The sequence below is a fragment of the Melitaea cinxia genome, chromosome 14 (assembly GCF_905220565.1).
Source record: "Melitaea cinxia chromosome 14, ilMelCinx1.1, whole genome shotgun sequence".
Lineage (NCBI taxonomy): Eukaryota > Metazoa > Arthropoda > Insecta > Lepidoptera > Nymphalidae > Melitaea > Melitaea cinxia.
The window spans coordinates 5,437,087-5,455,305 of NC_059407.1; the positions used below are offsets into that span (position 1 = coordinate 5,437,087).

Consider the following 18,219-nt stretch of genomic DNA (forward strand, 5'->3'; position numbering starts at 1 on the left):
ACAATTTAAGACAACATTATTTTTTTATTTCTTCAGTCGAGTTTACTCTTTTTGCATCTTAACGTTAAATAAAATCATGTATTATACCATTTTGTAATCTGTATTAACTGCGCATATTTTTGAAATAGTTGGCCGCTTAGGTCTTCATACTTTTTTTTTTCACGAAAGGCTCTCAAACTTTGTCAAAATTATTTTCTTATCAAATTTTATGCTAAAAATTGAAGTTGATATTTTTTTTTCCGAAAAAGTACAATAGATACTCATACTCTTTACTGCATTTCTAATAGTATAGTCTATGAGGAAAAAGATAACACCAAAAACACAACAAATTTCATTAATTTGCGGCCGTGGTGTACATGAAAGTAGAGTAAGGTCAATAAATATGTATTTTTTTTAAAAACCTCATATTTTTGGCACCACTTGGAATTTTTTGTTTTGTGTATTTTTATTAGAGCGCTTGATAGCCGTACTATTAGGCGCTTCAGGGTTATCCATTCTTTCTGGGACACCCTGTATACTAGTATCTTATTGGTTTGTATTTATCAAACGAAATATTCAACTTATAACATTATATTCCTAGAAATAATATTAAAAAAAAATTCTTTAAATCATAATAATTTGAATACTATGTACTCTGCATTTAAAATTAAATAGCTAGGTTCACTTTCCTACACGAAACATTGTTCTACCTGTTTGTCTTTTCAAATAAATTAATGATTATTAGTAATACAAAGTTGAAAAAATTTTGGTCGATTTAAATATCTATCTATACAAATAAATAAAATTGGAGTGTCTGTTAAAATATTAAAATAACCGATTTTTTCTAAATGCATACGGATGTATACACGGTACATATACAAAATAACATTTTGTACAATTTTTGTCTGCCTGTCTGTCTATCTATCTGATGACTGGGCCCATTTTTACGGGACATTAGTGTGTAGTAAGGAGTGACTTAGGCTACTTTTATTTTAGAAAGTCATTTGTTTTATAACTCTTCTAACTGAACAATAACTTTTTTTGACAAATTCCACGCGGACGATGTCGCGGGTACAGCTAGTTCATATATAAAATCGCGCTTTCAACATAGTGCTTAACACTTTAGGAAAAAAATTAAACAATTTAATTTTATTATTTTATTTTATTCATTTATTTAACTTCATTATACAAATCACTACATAGTATTAAACAAAGTCGCTTCCAGCTGTCTGTATGTTTAGATCTTTAAAACTATGCAACGGATTGTATGGATAATACATGCATAATATAGTAGAGGAGCACTGATAGTTTTAGAGGCTTCTAATGTGATGTCATAAATAAACACAACATTTGCACTTACATTGCATATATTTTTCAGCCGGGGCAGGGCGCTAGTATATACATAATTACGCAATAAGTATATACATAATTAAGTCTGCACTTAAAAGTATACATCATTATCTACAAGACTTTTAGAATTGTTAGTAATATAGTTGAGGTATCTCTATATAAGTGTCCCTTTTATTTATTATCGACTCGTTCTTAACTAATTTTTTTCATTCTCGCATGACTAAAAGCAGTTGATTTTCAATTCGTGACCACTCTGACAGGTGTGTTTACGGAACGCGCTTCCAACTGTTAAAGTTAGATTGAGTACAGATGTCTTTACAGACCAAAATGTTGGATTCAATTACAGTTCTTATGCCTTATGTTACAAGAACTGTTTTATATTTCATGTTAAAACTACTTGTAGTCGCACTGCGAACTGTTACGTCTATACGCTTTGTTCTTTCATGTCAACGTACTCTATATAACTGTGAAGATGTTAACTTTCTGGTGTGAGACTATCTTTCAGATAGTGAAATTACACGATGCTGTAAAAGTGATTATTTTTGTATTTATGGTAGATCAATAATTAATCACTATCATCACAATGGTGGAATTCTCAATGATCGCCGTAAAACAAGCAATGTGTTATAATTGAAAAGCATTGTTTATCGTTATATCTGAATTTGAAAATAATTTTAACGGCATTTCTATTAGAAGGATAAAAAATAATAAATTCCAAACAATTTTTACAATTATTATTTATTAAGAAAATATGTAATTTTCTTTCAGTAAAGCTGAAATTCGAATATTATGTGGTTCTAAAAAAAAGATATTGTATTATTTTCACGAAAATAGATGGTTAATTATTATATTTTAAACAGTTGAAATTATTGTATGATTATTATTACTTATTATATTCAAGCAAATGAAAAAAATCCAACACCTATTTGTTTTTACTACTTAAGGGTTTTATCCTAGTAATGAGAATAAAGCGTTGATATTATCTACTCTACTAAAATAGCGGTAACTTGATTAAATCCTTAAATCTTGTAGAGAAACAGTTCTATTTAAAGTAGTATATTTCAAATGGTAGTATTTTTATTGACATAGAATTATCCTGTAAAAACCAATTGCTCGAAATAGCTAAATAAGCTAAAGCTAAGTTTACATTTCTGAACTAGACTAGCCAAACCACCAAAAGTTAAACGTTAAACGTTAAAAAATTTTCGTAATACTGAATATAATATAAAAATAGTTTTGTTTTTGTAATGAAATTTTATACGAAAATAAAATCAACCATTTACCGTAAGTTATGCCACGAGTATCGTTAACCTATTAGCTATTTATGCACTCAAGGTTATTCAAACAAGTACTTAGAATAGGAAATTGATTGTTATGCATGCATGCTATCATGCACTTATACACGCTAGAGTTGAGTTGAACCTCAATATCCTGGCAGGGTTAATAGACTGTAAATAAAATGAACTAAAAAAAAATGTTTAAAAATCAAATTTCTTCCAAATGGAACGCTTCGTTATTCCTTTTTTAAATATCATCCCAAGATCCAAAATACGCTTACGCTTCAGCCTGTAATATCCTACTACTGGGCATAGGCCTCTTTCCCCATGTAGGGGAAGGATTGGAGCTTAATCCACCACGCTGCTCTAATGTGGGTTGGCGGATATATTCCTTACTATGAGTAACGATCGCTATCAGGTGTAAATGATAACAACTGGGACCGACGGCTTAACGTGCTCCCCGAGGCACGGTGAGGAGACCCACTTGAACTGCACAAACACCCAGACCACGGCAAACACCTGTATGGCCAATACAAATGTTTGTCACGTGTCACAAGATCCAAAATATGATTCATTAAATAAGGGTACTCGTAAGTGACCACGTAAGTAGTAATTGTAGGAACCACAAATACAAAACAAATGAAGTTAATAAAAAATAGTCTTCAAAATATTTCTACATTACGTTATATATTATTTTGCGGCATTGTCTTTGTCAAGTCGTAGACGTGGACAAACTTATAACTTCCATCGTATTTAAAAATATATAAATATTTACAACTACATTGCTATAAAATAAATAAAGGATTACTTGCGACTATAAACTGTCTCGGGAATACAAGAATGTACGAGGATTCCAAATTTACGTAGATATTTTGATAAACAATTGTTTGCTGTAATGACTTAGGACCAGACTTACCAGTCAGGTAACAGTTGATAACATTGTCACTTGAATTTACAGCTGTTTTATTATATCGTAAAATACTCTTGAAGTTTTATTACAATTGCACTACTTTCTGTTACTTAGTTGCTTCTTTAATTAAAATATATAACTGGACTTAATATTTGTACTGCAGAGTTAAGTTATCAATTATGTACCTCAGCAGACTGTAAATATTTCATTGCTGGACTAAGGTCACTCGTAACAAGGTGAAGGATGTACACTATACTACTCTGTTACTATATCCCTATATATATGGGATATATATGTATAGGGATGTCTGGCGCGAACTTGGGGAGGCCTATGTCCAGCAGTGGACTGCCATAGGTTGAAGTGATGATATATATATATATATATATATATATATATATATATATATATATATATATATATATATATATATATATATATATTAGTGAATATGTCTGTGAATCTGTGTTGTCTCAGACTTTCAGAATATATATTTGTACTCGTAGTTTTGTTTTCACTTTTAAAAACTAATATTTATTATACAAAAGCTAAAAATAAAATAAAAAAACTAAAACATTTAATAAATTGGATGAATTACTAATGTTTGGTAGTTATTACATTAAACGATGTGAGAAGAAACAAATATTCCAAAATTTTAGATGGTATTAACATAACCTATACAAATAAATAAAATTGGTGTCTGTTTGTAATATTAAAATAACCGCTTTTTACTAAATGCGTATAGATGTATGTATACACGTTATATATACCAAAATAACATTTTTAACAATTTTTGTCGTCTGTCTGTCTATCTGTTTGTTCCGGCTAATCTCTGAGACGGCTGGACTGATTTTCACTAGCAGATAACTGATGTAATAAGGAGTAACTTGGCTAATTTTATTTTATAAATTTATTTATTTTGTAACTCTACGAACTGAACAATATTTCTTTTTTAATTCCAAGCGGACGAAGTCGCGGGCACAGCTAATATTTTATATTAAATACTTTATAAAATATAGGACATGTTCAATTTATCTACTTTTGCAGAATAAAAGATGCACAATAATCTTGATTTAAACGCTGGCTGTAGATGATTAATCCAGAAAGCCACGACAAGATGGCGGGTGGTATAAACACCTGTGTACTACGCGTCAGAAAGAGTCGCGGTGGACAAAAGCATGACGTTGATATATGTATTTCTAATTAATTCTTTTTAGCGCCGTTATATATAGCTGTATGTTTAATTGTTGTCATATATATACGCTACGCTATATATAGGTACGTTAAGGTTAAGATGTTTGCCCCCCTTTTTAGAAAATACCTTACAATTACTCCACATAAAAAAAAAAATATTTTTTTATTGATAATTGCTTGTTCTACCGGCATCTACAGCTAAAACAGTATTTATTGGTTTTGTTTTTGTAAATTAATTAATTATTAAAATTATATATACCTACCTATATGACGGCTTTAATTTTGAAACAACGGCAACATGATTGATGGTCGGTAAATTTTTTGTTCAATTTTAAATCAACTCAAGTATAAATACTTTTTTGTAATTTTGTAAAGTGATAATTATTATACATATTATTATACTTATTTATTGCAAATTATTCTCACGGGTATCTCTAGTTAATTTTATTGTATGTCAAACAGTATTATGATAACTTAGAAAGATAGAAGAGATTATCTCGTTAAATATCTGATTGCTTAAAACCTTAGCACAGGCAAAAACAACACTATTTAAGATTGTATATTTTTTGGTTACAGCGTAATAAGATGTCTACCATTTCGTTATTTTTGCGGCGACGTTAAAGGAGCTAGGCCAAAAGGAGGCTGGCTAGCCTAAATAAATCCTCTTGACAAGTCAGTCTAGTATTAAGCGTTTATTATGTTTATGTATATACCTCTCAACTGGATTAGTCTTCTTGGGTCAACTCGAGTATGACATGCCTGAACGAACTCACGGAGAAGTAAGGTCATTATGTGTGAACGATTGAAATGAGGATTTAATTCAACGCTAGTAAGTATTGGTACGGCTAATTACTGTTTATATTTGAATTACTTTGTTTTTTGTATTTTATCAACGGTTTATGTAACGAAAATAGAGTGGGCTTCGATAAAATTTTACGTTACAATTTATAAATATCTTAATAGTTATAAATATTTTGTTTTGGTCTTTCAAGATACTTATACTATATACTTTGAAAAAAAAATAATGAAATCGGTAAAATTATAACGTAAGAATGTATTTTTATATATTTATATCTACTACTACTTTACATGTATACTACTATCTATACATGTATTCTCTTTATTTCTCAAGTCAATTTACAATCATATTCTTAATGAATATGTAAGTATATAATTACCTATAATATTATATCATGTACTTGTATTAATGTATGTATGTAGTGTATGTGTGTATGTATGTGTATGATGTGTGTATGTGTCTATGTAAAGGTATGTATTTATACTTGTAAGCATGTAATATATTACAGTTATTTAGCTATTACGTTGTTATTTTTTACACTGTGTTCCCCGCTATATGACACTCCCTCATGACCATTGGTTCACTGGAAGAGATCTCTTCTAGAGATAAGTCCACCTTTGCTATCAACTTTATGTGTAATTTTTCTGTCCATTATTTTTAGTGCAATAAATTATATAATAATAATAATATATGTATATAAGATAAAATATCTCATTCATTTACGACTAAATGTCTTACGACAAAGAGACTACGTTTTGACAAAATTATTCATGCTACTAAGAAAGACGATCCTTCAAAATAATAGATGGCCCTTTGTCTTACCTCAAGCATCTTTAAAGTACGGAGCATTGGAATTTCGTAGAATTAATAAGCCGTTTATTGTACTTTAGCAAAGACTTCGAGTTTACCGCAAGAATAGTCTAAGGAACTCAATCTTGGGTATCTAAAGCGTGCATTCGTGGGATCTTTGACTATGCAAATTTGTTATCCTAACGTAGTATTCATGATTCATAATTGATAAACGAGAATAATGAATTCAAATTGAAATTATAATCTTCTAAAAATTTCAAAAATGTATTCGTGACCGATGAAATTCGGTGTTCAAATTTGTTTCTTTAGAGTTATTGTTAAGGATTTAATCGGCATATTATTTAGAGGTTCTTAAAATTTTGTATGTAATAATAATGTATATTGTAATTGGATTATATAATTGGTCTGATGTTCCGAGGAATTTACACGGTCTCAGACCTAAAACTAAACAAAGACAATTTTCAAGCTTAAAAGCCGTAAAAGTTAAAAGGGTATTAATGTTTTCATTTTAATAAGACATTCATAAATTGTTTCAAGTTCTTTACGAAAAGTTGAATACAAAAGGCCTTACAAGTAGGCAACAATATTAAAATAATATACGACGAAATCAGAAACGATCTTAATTATTTAAACTTTTAATTTTAAAGGAAGATTTTCTGTATCGGTATCAGTATACGCTTCAGCCTGTAATAGGCCTCTTTCCCCATGTAGTAGAAGCATAATTATCACAACACAGAAGCATACACACACACAAAAGAAAAAATAATGCTAATAGCATTATTTTTTTATTTTGTGGAACTTAAATCTCCTAAAAGTAAGGTATTTTGCCATTTTCTAAGTACAGCCTTCTTTTACACTTGAATCGAGTTAAAAATGAAATTGAATCCAAGTAAATTAACTACTAACTAGATAATTTTGCGACAACACATCGCTTTCAAATGCTCTCTTACTTTAAAACATTAGAAAGTTTGAAATGGATTGCTCGCTGATTGTATACTTATCGCTTCTTAATAGTCTAGTATAAAATGCAGTGTTATTATATATTAGATTAGATATATAATATTAGATTAGCAATGATAGAGAGGTAATTAAATTATATATTATGTTGTTGCAATTAACAACAGTAAATACTGTTACAAATGTAAAATTCCGGTTAGCTTTCGGTACCGAAATTTATGAAATATACATACCCTAATTCCTCGATTAGTCTTAAAGACGTCTAACGAACAAAGTAACATATTTACATTTCAAGAATATCGCCTTTTATAAATTTAATACATATTTTCTCTTACATAGTTGACTTTTATGTAGCTAATGGAACCGGTTAATTAAAAATGATTTGATTACTTTTTCAATAATCTTTTAATGAAAGGATTCACCTTTTAATGCTATTACATTAATGAATTATACATTAACGAAGGATTTGAAAGGAAACAACCCAGATTTACAGTAACAATCCGAGTAGACGAAATGGCTGGGTGCTATCGGGAATGTAATTAACTGCTTACAAAATACAAAATGTAATTTTTACCGTGGATTTCGATATTCATTGATTATTATTTTTCAAACGTCATTTGATTAATTATGTTTGTTGATGTTTTCATTCCATTTTTATTAGTTTAAATTAAAAAGGAATTAAAATTGATACTATTGGAAGGTGAAAAGAATTTGCGTTGTTTTTACCTGTAGTTTTTCAGTATTAAAATGATAACTCTATATCTATCAATATAAATAAAAATAAACACACTCAACGGCCCCCAGTAGCATTTTGTCCTGTTTTGGGAGTCCGGAAACACACACACAATACACAATCACATCGCTAAGACCATGACAAACATCTATATGGCCGATACAAATGTCTGTCGTGAGCGGGGATCGAACCCGCGACCGCCAGCGCAACAGCCAGTGCTATGACCGCTGCACCAACGCGTCGTCAATTGACCTTCGGAATGTATATACGCGCATAACTTCATACTAAATTAGATAATTTCTTTTTATGATTATTATTATCAAAATGAGGTTAATAAAGTGTGCATGAAAGAAAGTTTAAAAAATCTATACATGTACAAAAAAAAAAAAAAAAAAAATAACGCTGTAAAGTTCACAGAATAGAGTCGAGTGCTTTTAAAATGAAGTTTGGAAGTTTCCGAAAACTGTACACATTGTAATTTTATCCTTATTAATTAGTACTTATCCTTATAAAATAAAAAAATAAATAAAAAGAAATATCCTTGTCCTATATATAGTAAAATATACATCTCATTAAAAATGCCCGTAATTAAAAATAAAAATTAAATAATACATTGAGTAAAAAATTTAAAAGCCATCAAAATTGGATGATTAAGAAAAATATGTAAACTTTAATAGTAATTGTCTTTCTCTCTCTCTCTCTCTCTCTCTCTTATATAATTTTTTGACACAATCGTAATAAAAACTATAATAAATCGGAGATAAATTAATACGAGATCACGAATATTTATCATTAAAGCGCTACAATACTTTTTGTTAGATATTCCTCAGAAATCCAAGAGATTAATGAAGGTGGCAATAACGTCCAACCATCCGATAAATAACGAAATAACGCACGCTCTCTAACGACTAAGATTAATAAGGAACATCATGCCACGCCAGAGGAAATAGAATTATAACAAGTGGTCTACGTTAAAAATAACGAGTTAAATTTTAAAAATATAATTTCGTTGACATAATAACAAAAGTGAAGAAATTTTCTTGAGCGGTTTTTGAGATTCGTGTTTCAATTTTACCAGATTCACTTCGCAGTGTAATACTTCATTTATATTTTTTATTATTTTTTGCTTTGAAGAGAAGATTATAGATATTTTTATTTATTAAAATTCTCGGTCAGATATATTTTTCTGAGAAATATATCGCTTTAATTATGAGTGTGTTTCGTAATTTAATAATTATATTATAAATAATATAAGTGTCGAATTTAAAATTATTTTAGCTAAAATAAAAAAATAAATAAAAAAAGTTTCATTTTTAAATTTCAATTAAAAAAGTTGGCATCATTTTTGTAATTTTCATGTCTCAAATGTTTAAGCATCTCAAATATTTATAATTAATTTATGTCTCCTCGAAAACGATAAATAACCGATATTAATTACACCGATAAGTAATACAACATAGGTAGACGAAAAAATTAGTCAAGTAAACAAGTCAATTATTATTGTTTAAATTATAATTTAAACGAGACCACATGATAAGCACCACCTTTCGTTTGAAAAAGAATTAGCAAAATTGTTTCATCTAGTAACACGTTATGAGATATCTATAAGAACAACGTAGATCGACGAAAAAATAGAAAAGTAAATTCCCATTATTAACGATAACACAAAAAATAGAAAATCGTCAGATCTTAATTAAATTTAAATGGGACCACATGACCCGCACCACCTATCGATACAAAAAAATCGAAATCGGTTCAACCATTCAAAACTTCTGAGTTTAAAATACATTAAAAAAAATACAGTCGAATTGATAACCTCTTCCTTTTTTGAAAGTAAGTTAAAAACTGGAATATTAGTTGTTCATGCTATTCGAACACCCGAGTAACACCCAGTCGTAAATAATAATAAAATGGTGTTATTATCAAAAATCAAGCTATAACAGCTTGTAAGCAAAGAGTTGCTGTAAACAGCTGTTACTATAAATCATCTAACACGTATTTATGATTGATTACCTTCGTTCGCGACTGAATTAACTTTTATATGTTGTTTACGAAAACAAACATTTTTTGTGTTACTCATTTTTGTTAACATGCAAAGCAGTTACGGAATTAGGGCGCTGAAAAATACCTTCAAAGGTATTTAGGGCACTATAGATTGCCTATTGGATATAACAGATCCAAGTCTGAGGTTAATTTTTATTACATCTATAGTGTATAGTTAGTTACACCGCGTTCCTATTTGGTGAAAGTAAAGTATCTGAAAAAAAATGCGCGTTAAAAAACAAAAATGTTTTCCAACAAAATCTCAGTACTTTTCGTTCACGTTTAAATTGAAACAACATTGTTTAAGTCTTCATATTCAGAACATCACATTTAATAATGAATAATAATAAATATCTTATATCATCACATCCAGACTCAGCCGGGAATCTACCCACAACGCGCGGAGCAGAAAGCAGGGACACTACAAACTGCGTCAACGTGCCACTCAAACATGTCGATAACCTTTTCCCATATAAATTCCCTATACTCTACGTGACATTATATTATAGCTAGAATTCTTTTGAAAGGTTCGACGGATATGAGTCTGGGATTAGAGAATGTTGTACTCCGATCTTTTTTAAGGTTCACCGCTCATGCAACTGAAGTGAACGGAGTGCATTAGCTCATGCATTTTTCACGTAGCCGTCGACTGAGAGACTAAGAGAAGGGGTATTTTCGAATTTCTACAGTCAGAGTTCGCTCCGTTATGCCATTACCGGTAATCCGATGCCTTGGGCCGCGTGAAAAAATTATGTGAGAACGCTTCACATTAAATCTGATTTTAGGTTTGTATTTCGAGGTGTATTCGTTTTGCATGATTGAGTTCGTGTTCCGTTTTTTGTTGTTTCGTCTAACGTATTTTAATTTAATTTGCTTTATTTTTAAGAATGGCGACGAAAAAAGAGATCAGACGTATTCGCGATTAGGATTTACATTTGTGTATTTTTTTTATATAATTAAATTTTATTTGTTATAATATATAATATGGTACAAAGGTCTAATTTCTATACTAATTGTAGTGTTTTCAAAATAGTTTCTAATCAGATTGCGAATTTCTTAAAGCATTAAACCTCTAACAATCTTCGTATTCATTACATTGGGTATTTCATGCTTATATATATATATTATACATACATTAAGCTAACACTACTAAGATAGATTTCTTTTTGTTTTGTTCCTAACAAAACAAATACCTTGGCTTCTATTATATTAAATATATAAAAGGCCTAAGTGAAATATTTCGTTTATATTCAACATATTTTCTTAGTCTGCATTAGGGAACTCGACGACCCTCATAACTCATAGTTAGATTATTGAAACAGCCAAAATACGAGTATTTATATAGGTTGGAATGACATAAAAATATTTGTCAGTTAGGTATTATTTGTAACTAGTCTTTTCCCGTAGTTCAATATTTATAAAACCGCATAATAAGTATATTATAATAAAAAGTTAAGAAATATTAACAATATTCGGTAAATAATTCCAATATTTCAAATAATTCTACAACTTGGGGAGACCCATGTCCAGCAGTGGACTACAACAGGCTGAACTGACTGACTGACTGAAATAAGTCTACATGGTACTTACACCATAACACGGCTATTTTAATTTCTTCGTAGCCTTAAATATTACACCAGTAAAAAGCATGATAAACAAAGTTGTCTTATACATCATTCATATGAAACTGATTAATTTTACAGGAAAAGTATTTGTAAAATATACAATTCATAATGAGAAAAATAACCTACTTAAGACTTACATAACTTAACCTATAACATAGATATCGGTATGTGTTCAAAATAACAGCAAAAAAGTATAAGTATGCTTAATTCATAAAAATATTTTCGCGTTGACGAAAATTTGACTTATATTAAATATTGAACAAACAACAAAATGAGTAACATTTTCTCTTTTTTCAATATTTAACATTTTACTGACTTAGGTAACCAATTTAAATAAATACTCAACTTTTGCTTACGGTTCTCATTAAACGCCTAAAAATACACTGTAATGAATCGTTAAGTATAAGCGATTGCTTTTAATAATTATCAGGCGTTTGTTATAGAAAATTGTTATGACAACAACAAATACATTTTCTGTTTAAAATTTTATATAAACATTAATATTTTTATTAAAATATAGTCGCTTCAGGCTATAATATCCCACTGCTGGGCATAGGCCTCTTTTCCCATGTAGGAAAAGGGTCAGAGCTTAATCCACCACGCTGCTCTGCTGCGGATTGGCGGATATACTCCCACCCAATGAGTCACTATCGCTTTTTTTTTTTATATGTCACTAGGTCGGCAAACAAGCTTACGGCTCACCTGATGGTAAGCGATTACCGTAGCCTATAGACACCTGCAACACCAGAAGCATCGCAAGCGCGTTGCCGACCCAATCCCCAATCCCCCCAGGAGCTCTGGTCACCTTACTCACCAACAGGAACACAATACTGCTTGAAAACAGTATTATTTTGCTGTGATCTTCTGTAAGGTCGAGGTACTACCCCAGTCGGGCTGCTCCGTATTTTGAGCAGGAAATTCCTGCTGTGCCCTACCTCAGTTAAGTAGCTATCAGGTATACACGATAACAACTGGGACCGAAAGCTTAACGTACTCTCCGAGGCATGGTGGGGAGACTCCCAGGGACTAACAACCAAACCGGAAATAAATCTACTACGAGCGCGAATGGAACTAGCGACCGTCGACATTTAGGCCCGCCGATACGACACATGCACTATTACACCAGAGCGGTTATCAAAAAAAAAAAAAAAAAAAAACGATTTGGTATCAAATATTAATTATTTTCTAAGCCAGAATAATATTTATGTTTGTACGAGACAATGATTGAAGGTTTAAAAAAATAAAAAATAAAAATGAGTTGATCTATGATAATAATAAAACGTTTATTTCGGACAAAAATTCCATAAAATTCAACAGTATCTTACAGTAATCACAGAACAAGCAAAGAGAAAATAAACAGAAATAAAAAACTGAAACATTATAATACAAGAAAGCAAAGACCACGAAAAAAAATGTAATTAAATAAATAGTTTATTAAAACAACAATGCTTGTACGAGACTTTTAAACATTTCAAAATAAAAAAAAATCAAAATCAAAATATTTTATTTAACTGTCATACACTGCTATTAAGCAGTTACTATTTGACATTAATCATATATATTAGTAGGTAGGTTAGTTAATTATTCAATTGTTTTTATACTTAATTCGCAATACTGTCACTGTTTAGATTGGTGTGATATTTGAATAAAAATGAGTAAACGAATATAATAATAGTAATAATAATAATAATGATTTATTTTCCATCACAGTCATGTTGATATAATGAAACCTTATCTTATTAATAATATAACTACAATACAAAGTTTGACAACAGTTTTCTTTGTTTCCCTACTCACATGGAACACTAAAAAGCTAAGTTAAACAAATAAATACCCCAAAGTAATTAAAGTATCAAATTCCAATCAATTTTGTATTAATATTAAATTGCGTTTTATTCGAGTGTTATTAAATGGTTGTCCGCATATAATAGAGCTATTATCGATACAAATATGAACATTCGTAATTACTCTGGTAACGTTCGTTTAATGGTATTGTTTGAATAAAATTATTTTTTGAAATTAAATGTTAATTTGTATAGGTTTAGGCATTTGATTTTATTGTGATTTCTTGTATGTATAATTGTTTAATCATTTTATAGTACATTTTATTTATTAATAGAAATAGTAAAAGATGATTTGAGTGTGTCACATTTTTAAAACAAAATCGAATTTTAAACCAAGTTCAAAAAAAAATACGAAAAGCTAAAAACCGTTAGCAAACAAGCATACGGTTCGCGTGATTATAAGCAGTTACTTTTTTTTTATTTGTTCAAAAATACAAAAAACACATACTTAACACTTATACATAAGCCTGCCACGAAAACTCACAAGAGCTTATCCACATATAGCAGCATTAGAACATTGTAGCCTATGAAGTCTTGCGACTCCCACTTTCTACGCAGCGCACAACTAGAAATAACTCATCACAAGAAAAACAAAACTTCTTGAGAACAAAAAAAAAAAGACTCCAGAATAAGTTAAATAGCATAGGACACTACTTGATGGATGGATTCCTGTTAAATATTGTAAGGGTAAAATGATTATTGACCTATTATTTTTAGTATGTACTGATATAAATGTCTATTGGTCTTAAAAATATAAACGATGTCAGTGCATCGAAAATAAATTTATTATTTTATTAAAATACGAAGTTTTAAATACGATCCAGCCTGTAACATAATGACAAAAACCTTTAAAGAACTAAAAATCGTAAAAAATTACATGTAAAAAAAAATGCTGGAGCTGGGTCAAGTAAGTATACTCGTATTTCTTATGTATTTCGCTATATTCAACATACGCTGAATCTCAATCACAAGTTCATTGAGCCAGTAGACCCTCCTAATTCTACTTAAAAACCGGTTCATACCGCGAAAAATTGCAACGAAAAAATTGTTTTTACAGAACACTTACAGAGATTTTTTTCGTCGACCTGTATAATTGCAATGAAAGCCGTAGTTAATACATTGCGCCGTTAATTCAATGAAATAAAAAATGTATAATAAACAAGTTTAAGAAAACAGTTTACGCCTTTTACACGAAAATAAAATCGGATAATAATGTTGTTTTATACAATGTAATGCCGATAATCCTAAAGTAATAAAAAAAAAAAAAAACAATCTAGACATAATTCCCAGCGACCAAATGACTGTTGACAGATTTAACGTTGTTAAATATTTAACTGTAAGAAAAATGTAACGAAACAGCAGAAAGATGGCCGAAACTTTTAATCCCATGTTGATGGACATTAATGGACGTATTATAACATTCTTTAGAAAATGTCTGCTTTGATACGAATTCTGGAAATATTTTCGACGCTCTGCAGTTGTTTTATTTCATATCATTTAATTCTATGACTACAAATAATATTTTAACTGTTTTTTCTTGTATGATCAATTTAAGACAGATTTGTGGTCAATATTTATATCACATATAATTTAGATTAAAAAGTTAAATAACTTCTAAAAAAATGTCTAATAGTTTTAATGGACGTGAAATTGGACTTAAAATCAATCCATAGAATTTGTTAGTTTGACGTGACAGTTTCGGTAGATAGATTTTGTCATTTATCAGTTATTTATTAATCATCAATCTTATCTTAATATATATAAATCTCGTGTCACAATGTTTGTCCTCAATGGACTCCTAAACCACTTAACCGATTATAATAAAATTCGCACACCATGTGCAGTTCGATCCAACTTGAAAGATAGGCTATATTTTATTTTGATATATTAATTATTATATTTAAGAAAAAAATAAAGAAGCGCTACAAAGTTCGCCAGGTCAGCTAGTAATATATATAAATCTCGTGTCACAATGTTTGTCCTCAATGGACTCCTAAGCTACTTAACCGATTTTAGTCAAATTTGCACACCGTGTGCAGTTTGATCCAACTTAAAAGATAGGCTATATTTTATTTTGATATATTATGTTATTATTATATTTCAGAAAAAAATAAGGTAATACGAAGTTCGCCAGGTCAGCTAGTTTTATTATAGATATACTGGTTGACCCAGGAAAAGTTGTTTTACCATACGGATAGGGAACCATTTGATAATGGTTTACCTAGATCCCAGGTGTATAAAAAGTAGCCTCCGATCTATTCTCAGAATTAAAGTCATAAAAATCCGTGAAACCGTTTCGTAGGAGTTCGATCACAAACTCTGGGATACGAGATTTTATATATATTATTAGATTTATTTACAATAACCATCTTTGTTTAGTCGTTGACTGTAATATCATTTATTATATAACATAAAATTCCCTTACAACAGTGGAAATGTCACGTCTAACGCACAATGCTGACCTTTTGTTTCTGTCATTTGCAAAGTTATAAGAAAGGAGACGTTTTATCGTACTTTTTTGAAATTCTTTATCCTAATTATTAAGCAAAGAAAGAAATTCTCGTCAAAAGTATGTAAGCTTTATCCCTTTACATTTGTTAAACGGCTTTTAAAATAAAAATATAATCATATTTTTTATAATATTTAAAAGAGAATGGTAAAGTAAGGATTATATTTAATGGATGACATCTGTGGTTATTGCTTAGTCCACTGCTTTATTGTTAAGCTTTACTGAAAACAGAATATTTAAAACATTTTTTTTTTGTTCAAACGAATATTTCCCGAGCTAGTGTTCAAATAAAATAATTTAATATATGAATTATATCATTGAGAATAAAAATATCGTTAATTAAAAGCTTTATATATGTTTTAAGCTTCTGCAGTAACATTAGGTGTGTTTGATAGAAAAACTTTAATGTGATCTCAAATCTTATGCTATTCTGTAGTACCTAACTTGGCTTTATTTCTATTCTATTAGTACATAATTATGAGTAGAGTTTCTTTTTACATTGTTAAATTGTGAAAATCAAATATCTTGAAATATGATTTTTCATTTTGCTCGTAATGAAGGGCTTATAAACACGTTTTAAGTAATTTTAGTAAATAACTTTCAACTTCAAAATGTTATTCTTATGATAAAGCTGGAAACTCTTTACTTCTAATCAATATATTATAGTACAAATGGCGTTAATTTAATCGTCATGAATTGAGATACAAACCAGATCTAATTCAATAAATGATTCATTAAATGATCTAGGTTAATTTATCACTCTAATAGTATTACCATATGGAAAAAATGGATATTAAGTAAATAAGGCGCAACCTAAATACTCACAATATTATTTAAGATTATTTTTATATAGCCATTGTTTTAATTTAACATGAAATGTTTGTTTATTGACTGCCAAGCAAATGTTGACATTTATCCATTCAAGCGATTCCTGGACAAATTATTCACATCAAAACAAGATATTTCATTAATAATTCAATACGTCGGATAGGTACTCAAGTATGTATAAGGAAAACAAGTAAATATTTCTAGTTCTAGAACTTTCATCTCATGTCTGAATTGCAAACGATGAGTATTCGGAAGTTTGAAGTTACAACAAACATTATAAAGTCAGCTTATGAATTGGGCTTAGATATGAATAATACATGAAATGATGCGAAGTCTTATTGATGTTACCTGACATCTTATCGTATTATTGAGACGTAAAATGAGATGGTAAATACTATGTTTGTCTTTGGGAAATTGAATTTTAAGTAGGTAATGTAATATTATAGTAAGTATATTTCATATACGCTCGGTCGTCACTTCCTAAGGTAACAATTTAATGTGTATGTTTTTTTCTCATTGTAGGTAAATTCAATTTGTAAAAATCATAAAGTTCCCGCAACATCACTTGATGATATATATAGACGGCACCACAGTTGCTTAAACCGAATATAAAACCATCATATCAAAAATTTCAATCTAGTGGTTACATCGTTCCATAGCTTAATTGGCTAAAGCACCGACACGGTAAGTCGGAGATGAAGGTTCGATCCCCGCTGGAACGGTCGATTTTTGATATGATATTAAAAATTGTTTAGAATCACCTGATGAGTCATAAGAGCCTGAAAATTATTATGTTTTGAACGATTCTGTAAATGCTGCAGTAGAATTTTGGATACGCTGCTTAAATAAACGGTTAGAAAAAAAAAAACAAAGTTGTAAGGCGAAATCTTTGGATCTGAATAACCAGAGTTTGTAATCAAACAACAATTTAAAAAAAATTAAAATACTCATCTCCGCATCTTCGTGCCCACCACCAATGAGCTCACAGGTACACTCTGATAGAACCAGAAACATTTATAAATATTATCACCTACTACTTTTTTATAAACGATAATAATACGACAATTCATGAATTCACATTAAACATATACAATCCGACAAATTGAAATTTAGTATTCTAAAATCACATAAGGTGTGAGAGAAAGGGAGACAGAAAGAAACAGAGAATGAAATATTGTTATAATATTTATTGTTTTATACCTTGTATATGTAAAACGAATACTTGTTCTACCAATTCAGTAAGGATTAACAAGGATTTCATAGGATAAATAAATTCAATAACAACATACCGCGAGTTAAATATTTTATAAAACCTCAAATAACGAAATTGATTTTCGTATTTGAATTTTAATTAGCCTTACTTC

The 18,219-nt window shown here is 29.6% G+C and overlaps 1 long non-coding RNA gene across 1 annotated transcript; it reads right to left on the minus strand.

Moving 5' to 3' along the window:
• Positions 1-1,146: 1,146 nt before the first annotated feature.
• On the minus strand, positions 1,147-17,493 carry LOC123659992. The gene is made up of 3 exons (XR_006744115.1): positions 17,416-17,493; positions 5,249-5,252; positions 1,147-1,157 (listed from the first exon to the last, which is right to left on the minus strand). It is a non-coding gene; the product is annotated as an uncharacterized LOC123659992 (long non-coding RNA).
• Between the last annotated feature and the right edge of the window lie 726 nt (positions 17,494-18,219).